Source organism: Condylura cristata, unplaced genomic scaffold (assembly GCF_000260355.1).
Source record: "Condylura cristata isolate star-nosed mole 26May11 unplaced genomic scaffold, ConCri1.0 scaffold00030, whole genome shotgun sequence".
Lineage (NCBI taxonomy): Eukaryota > Metazoa > Chordata > Mammalia > Eulipotyphla > Talpidae > Condylura > Condylura cristata.
Window position 1 is genome coordinate 12681142 of NW_004567131.1, and position 7791 is coordinate 12688932.

Here is a 7791-nt window from a genome sequence, read left to right on the forward strand (position 1 = left end):
TTGAACTAATTAGTGTGTCTAAATAATATATAATAAAGCCCTATTTCTTTCATAAGTTTTCAAGGAAATGGTTACTCCCCTTTGAAAGAAGGCAGGAAGGAGTGGGGGATACAGAGAGATATAAGTGGCCCTTACATTACAAAGGGCTCTGGGCCTTTCTAATACAGTCCACTCTGCATGATTAATCTTCACTTGGAGCTTTGCTGGCTGTTTCCCACACATCATCATGCATTCTTTCCTCCACAAAGAGGCCTTTCCTGACCACCAGCTAAGGGTCCCTTCTCTTTTCCACCACCCTCTTCTGTGCTCACTGGAACAGAGAGTTCACTGTCTGACCTAGCCATTCCACTCCTAAGTGTATGCTCAAGGAAATGAAAATTATGTCCACACAAACACATATATGTGAATTTTCACAGCATTATTACTCATAATATCCCCAAGTATAAACAGCCTAATGTCCATGAATTGATAGCTAAATAGAATGTGGTATGTCTGTACAATGAACTGTTTCACAGTGAAAAGGAATGATGTGTGACATATCTAAGACGCAGATGAGACTTGAGATACAGCCAAGTTAAAAGCTAATCACAAAAGATTCTATGGTTTCACTTATATTTGCTGTCCAGAAAAGGCAATCTCTAGAGACAGAAAATAGATTTGTGGTTGTGTAGAGGTTAAGGGAAGTGGGAAGTGGGCTGGGGGTGACAGATAAAGGGTTCTTTTGAGTGAAGGATTTTAAAATTGTGATGCTTATATATGTCTGTGACTACAAAAGCCTTGAGTTGTATAGTTTTAACTGGGGGGATTACAGCTCAATACGCTGTTCTAAAAAACAAAAGAACTCACCTTGTCTGAGTCTTTAAGGAGTAAGGCTTTAGTGTATGCTGACACATTGGTAATGCTGTGAATTCCTAATGTATAGTGGGGAAATCCAGGCTTGGAGAGCTGAATCTGACCAAAAAAAAAAAAAAAAGTAAAGTTTTTGTCTCCAAATCATTGGCTCAGTAGAAGAACATAAAGGTTTTTAGACTTTGTTAAGATGATGGGTATCCAGAGGGCAATGGTGATGGTGCCCCTAGCCACCCTGTCAGAGAAGATGGCAAAGTGGGTAATTGGCCAAATTCAGGCTCTGGGTTATAGGCTTGAGTCTGTGAAAGATATTTCAAAACAGTTCTAGAATAAATGCATTTTATATTTTAAGTAGCAAATGGGAATTTAAAAAATATGTATTTATTTATTTATGCATACAAAACTGGAGTACAGGCTAGAGGCACAGGTACAGTGACAGGATTCACCAGAGACAGAGAGGGGAGCAAACAGGCCGACTGCCGAAGTACACTGCTGAGGGGAGCAGTGGGCAGGTCAGGAGAGGTCTGCTGTGCCACATGGATCACTTCCCCACAGGGATGGTACTCATGTTGAAGTGGCTTTAGCTTCTTAGTGCTGTGCTTTCACCAGCTGCGCCACCAGGTCCTGCAAATGGGAATTTTTAAGGCAAAAACATTCTATATCGTTTGTATGCCAGTACTTCAGCCCTACCTATAATAGAGGAGGAAAAAGAAATTTTCCTCTATCTTTCTAGATTCTCAGCTAAGATAACTTACAAATTAAAAAAAATTAAAAGGAGGAAAGAAATTTTATCACATAAGATAAGACCGGCTGTTAAGGCTCTGTACCATCCTAAGCTAAGGAAAGGGACAGGACCTGGAGTTTCCTAGGGGAGGAAGGCATTTCAAAGAAAAGTAAAAAGATCCTAAAGGTGCCCGTTCAGGTGCTCATTCAGCTTAAGTCACCTCTGGTAAAACGTTCTTCCAGGTACAGGTGTCCTTTCAATGTAAGTTTCTCTTACAGAAGGGCAACTTTCTCTTTTCTGCACCTCACCCGTGGGTCTGCAGTTCTTCGCAAATAATGAATTCAAAATAATCTTTATTTATGCCGAAGGGCATATTTCGGGGTGGCACAGTTGGCAACCCTTTTATATACTTGCTGGGAGCCAGGATCCGTGGAGACAGAGTTGAATGACTGTGTGACAGGAGGAGAGTCAGGGGCAGCTTGAGTTGGGGACCCCCCAGCTGGGCGGTCAGGGTACAGCCTGCGGGTTCTTTACTACCCCACTCAAAGGCACACTCAGGGGACGATGCCCCCGCACCGCGCCCACCTCAAGGGGGTTCCCTGTACCTGAGATCACCTGTCAGGCATGCGTCGTGGGGCCAACGGCCCACCTCTCCCAGGCTCTGCGCGCCGGAGGCCAGAGTCCAGGGGGGAAGCGGCCGAGCCAGCCCACCTGGGGGAGGTCAACTCGGGACGCCTGGCAGCCCGCGGGGGCGGGGCCTGCCGGCTCGGGGCCGGGCGGAATGGGGCGGGGCTTGGCGGCGGGCTCGCGGATTGGCTTACGCGGCGGCGCACGAGCCGGTCCGCGCGCCCCAGCCGCGCCCCAGTGGTGCCGCACGCCGCGTTCACGTGACGCCGCCCCTTCCAGATTCTTGGCTGCGGGGTCTGCACGTGGGCACGACGTGCACCCAGCGGTGCCCGGCGCCTAGGACCCGCTGTGCGCTTCCCTGCCCTGCGGCCTGTTTCGTTTTTCTGGCTGAGGGTTCTTTTCCGAGAAGCCTCGGAGTGGCAGTGCATTGTAAGGGCGCCAAAGGAAATAGGTCAGCAGGTGGCTAGGGGAATGCCGGGTGGGGCGGGGCCGGGCCGGGCGTGCACCGGCTGTAAAGGGAGGCATTTAAACAAGTTTTAGAAGTGGGAGATTGCATAAGAGCACGCAGTGTTTTATCTTAGAGGAGTAAGGCGCTTTTTCCTTCTCGGCAGAAGGATGTGCTAAACCCGATGATCGTTCTGAATAACAGCGGATAGATAGCAGCCATTTGAGGGCTTGTGGGCCCTGTGGTTCCCCGAAGTCACAGCCAACTGGGTGCCAAGTCATGGGGAACCTTGTTTTCCCAGCCTCTGTTTTTGGTGCAGAGCCAGACGATAAGCGACGAAATGTCCAGTTCATTCCAGCCTCAATGAATTAACCACTTCCGCTACATGCAATTCTACCGTAAAAGGACCTGTAGTTAATTAACTTTCAGAGAATGACTCAGCTAGGGAAGGGTGAAAAACCAAGTCAATCACTAGAGGAGTGACTGAAGAAGTGGGGATGTTTAACACAGACAAGACAGGCTCTGGAGGCACGTGAACCCTTTCTGCAAATATTTTAAGACTCATGTGAACAAGAGATTAGACTGGTCTCATGCTGCCTGAGGGGACAGAACAGATAGTTATGAGAGGTGGATTTCAGGTAAGAAGGAGTGGGAATAAAGGTTTACAGAGTTCTCTCCAGAAACCAGGTACAACTAGGTTTTTACACATATCAGTGGGAAAATGTTAAAGCTAAGATTAATTTTCTGATCTCCCACACTACAAAGCCCCGGTCTTTACATGGAATGGGATACTTTGACAGTAGTGATTGTGCAGAGTGTTTCTGCATTGATTGGTTCAAGTGCACCAGCAGATTGGTCTAGCCCTGTTTCGCTATGTCACAGATGCTACACTCATGAAGAGGGAGGTTGCCCCATGTCTAAGATAGAGGAGGCCTCCTATCTCACCAGCAGTGCAGGGTCCTGATCCATTCTGTCTTCAAGTGTTCCTGAACTTGTTAAAACAATAATCTTCACTTGAGCTTAACAAATGTGATCATAATATACAATTGTTACCCACTTTCTTCCTCCCATTTCCCTGTTTATTCCCCCATATCTTGACATCCCTTCCTTTCCTTAACTCATCTTCCTACATCAGGTTAAAAGTGGGCCCGGAGGTGACGCAATGGGTTAAAGCACAACACTAAGAAAGAAGCTATACTGCTTCAGCATGAGTTAGATCCCTGTACCATCCCCACCCGGAGGTGACCCACATGGCCCAGCAGAGCCCCCTGACCTACCTGCTGCTCCCCTCAGCAGTGTATTTCAGTATATCTGCCTGTTCTGCTCCCCACTCTGTCTCTGGTGAATTCTTTCATCACCCTTTCACCTCTGGCCTGTACCCCAGTTCTGTATGCATAAATAAATAAATCTTTAAAAAAAAAGTCTGGAGGAAAACATCTGTACTGTTTGTGTGCTTGTAGGGAAGATGTACAAAGTTGGTATCCTTCCCCGAGGGCTTGGAGTCATTCTGTGAATAAGTGGCTTCATATTTTTCTGAAAATAAAAGTGTAGGTAAGGAGTCTGGTTTTGTCTCCAGCATATGCTTGTTAAATGCTTTGCCTCCAGCACTCAGTTGTCAAATAGGGGATGAAGGGGCAGTGCCTGTTCTTGGATCTCTAATGAATCTGGTTATAATTTCTTCTTGAAGACCTAGTCAAACAATGTTGAGCTAACTGCTCTTTCCCAGAGGTATTTGCTTACGCCAGCATACAGAAAGGGTCTTCTCTTCTCTCTGAGCATTTAGAGCTTTAGAAGCTATCTCTTCATTCGAAAGCTCCCTGCTATTTATGTCCTTAATCTCTAAGGTCTTGCTGCTCTCCTCTGTCCTTCCCATACCCCCTCCCCTGCATTATGGAATTGGAGACCAGGTGGCTAGTTCTGTACAGATGCTGAAAGATGTGTCTGCTTCCTTCTGCCCCCTTTCTCCCCTGGGTTAGGCCTCAAGGAGCTCAAAACTCTCTTCTACTCAGATTCTCATATCCTTTTGTATTTTCTTTGAGTGATAGTAGTAGCTTAGTTATTGGATCTTTAGCTCAATAAATGATTCCTAAAGATGGGCTTTGAGGTATAGATTATCCCCAATTTAGGGTAAGGTACAGACAAAGTTTAAATCACCTTGTTCTTCCTTCCTCTGTTACCCCCACCCCCCTCCCTAAAGGGCAGCTTAGTAGAATGGCTGTGGAGCTGGAGGTAGGCTTGTGCATATTCAGAAAACAGATGCTTTGGAGGATGATTTGTGAGTGCTTCCATTTTTGATCTCACTGAGCCACCTCTATATTCATGAGCCATCATACAGCATACTGCCTCACACATCATTTGTAAGGGGTGGGGATTTATCCATTTATTTATTACTTTTTGCACACAATAACTGGAGTACAGGCCAGAAGTGTAGCAGGGTAACAGGACTCACCAGAAACAAGAGTGGGGAGCAGAACAGACAGACAGACTGAAATACACTACTGAGGGGTGCAGCGGGCAGGTCAGGAGAGGTCTGCTGTGCCATGTTGGTCACCTTCCTGGCTGGGGATTGGACTCGTACTGCAGTGGTCATCCACATCATGCTGTGCTTTAACCTGATGTGCCACCAAGGAGGGCCCAGATTCACCCTTTTAGATTGAACCCCCTTCTCTGTGCTGGAGTCTGATAATGAGCAAGAAAGGTGGTACGTGAGATGTTGCACATGTGCTCCAGAGTCAGGTGCTGACTCCACCACTTAGAAGCTGTTGACCTTGGAGACAGTCCTTCATCTCTTTGTGCCCCAGTTTCCTCATCTGTCATCCTTAACAGAGTTGTAAGGATTAAAGGAGCTAAGTGCAGAGCACCCTAAACATGGCCTGGCCTGTGCTTCGTGTACCATGGTCACGGGCTCTGTTTCTGTTGTGAACCACAGGAATGACATCTGTGTGGTGGTGTTACGGGACAGGAAGAAAGGGGCATCAGTGAACCCTAAACTTGCCTGCTCTAAATAGGTTCTGCCATCTGCTGCATCAAAACAAAACATATAAGGCTTTAATGAAAAGAGACTTTAATACAGTGAGTATACAACACAGAAGACAAAGACTATAATTTCTAAATCAAACACCTGAAGTTACCCATCCCTTGTGGGCAAAAGTCCACCCAAAAGGGATGGGATTGGCCCAAAGCAAGGCCTGAAAGCTGCCACAAGGCTAAAGCACCTTCTGGCAGGGACACAGAAAAGAGTCAGAAATGACCAGACAAGTCTGGGAGGAAAAGAGCAAAATCAACATCAATATAAACACTGCCATAGTCACCTCCCTACAGGTCTCTCCCCCACATCTGCCTTAACCAGTCCGGGGTCAGGAAACAAGCAGTTTCTCCATCATATGTTTGCTGCTCCAAGTGGCTTCCTCAGGTCTCCTTCTGGCTCTCCATCCTGCTTCCTCCTTCTCCAGATTCCTTCTCTTTCTCTGCTTTTTCTCTTCTCTGCTCCACCCTCCTGGGTGGGGCAGGAAACCTGGAACTTCCCCTTTTCCTGGGGACCCCCGTTATAGTTGTGGTCACCACCGGCGTCTGTGTGAGCTTAAATGAGAAACTTGGGACTGAGTGGCCTGGTGGCTGCCTGGGTCCCAGATGCTGACTCGCTTTCCAGTCTGGGGAAGCCTCACAATTTAGGGGAACTCCAGTGTTGCTGTTCATGGCCAGGAAACTCCTATTGATGCATTGCCCAAAGTGGTCCTTAGGGAGCACCGCTCCTTCCTGCCTTTCCCATCATTCTCACAGAGTCCCCATATCACCCTTGCTTGTCAAGAAGCAGTTGTTTGGGTGGTTGATGGGCCTGGGGAGAGAAGTTTTTCTCTCCTTTTCCACCCTAGGATAAGGATAACCAGGACCTGTGGCAGTAACAAGGACTGGATCTTTAGCGAAAGGAGGGATGAAAATCACTCAATATTGGGCCACAGTTGAGGGATGGTGGGGGTAGGAGATGGACATCATTTTGATTTTGGGTGTGTGTATTTGTTCCTCAGGCCTCCCTGGCTGGAGAGTGGGGCATTGGGGGGGATGGGAGGGTAGAGGGAAAGAGGGTGTTTGCTGAAGTGCAGAGAGACACCTACAAATAGAATCTTTAAATATTTTAAAAATGTTAGCACCATTGAAATGTGTGCACCTGGGGCAAAATCTCAGTCAATGAGCTGTGTGCAAAACTGGCCACAAAATCCGAGAACCAAGGAATGGCTGCCCCTGCCTGAATCCCAATTTTGTGTTTTTAGAAGGTTTTTATTTCATGTCTGAGCCCTAATGAAACCTTTCCCAGTTTGTCTGGTGTTATGTGTCAGGTCAAGATATTGGTGGAACCCTGGCTTGCTCTAGGGAGAGATTGCTTTTCCTAGTCCCTATTTGTAGGAACCTTAAATTAGTAACATTTTGAGACTCTTTTTCCGGAATTTTGTGGTTATTTTGAAGTGGGTTGCAGGGTGGAGGGCCTGCCCTGGGGCCCACCCTCTGGCTTTTTAATTTGTGGTTTTGCTTTTAAATAAGAGAATGGTGTTTACCTGTGACCAGAGTTCCAGAAATAGGTACTAAACCAAAGACACAAGGCGCCTTGAAACCATGTGAAAACTTCTGTAACTTCACTCCTTGCCTAATCTTAAGTGATTTCTTTGAAGTTAGGTGATCTCAAAATTGGAAATATTAATTGTTTTAATATGAAAACGAAATTATTTTCCAAACTCCCGTCCTCCCCTTCTTCCTCTCCACTCATTTGTTTTCTTTGACAAAATGAAATTTAAAAGACAAATTTAAGTGAGACTAGAAACTTGGAACCATAGAAATTCCTGGGGCCATTGATAGTGCAGTGGGTCGATTAAGCGCAGAAGAGGAGAGAGACGGTGGGGATTAGAAGGAGGGTCGTGGCCGAGGCAGCAGGCGCTGGTTGACGGAGGAATGAGAACTTTGTGAAAAGCCAGGGATCACCAGTACCTGGACCCTGTGAACTTCCCCCCCTTGTTGGGAAAGGCAGGGTACACCCCCAGGTCCCTTGGTGACTTTGGGTGCAGAAACTCTTGCAGCTTCTCTTTCTTCTTATCTTCAGTGTACCCTTCCTAAGTTTGGTCTTAAGTTTTACAATGTACTTGATGTATCAGCATAA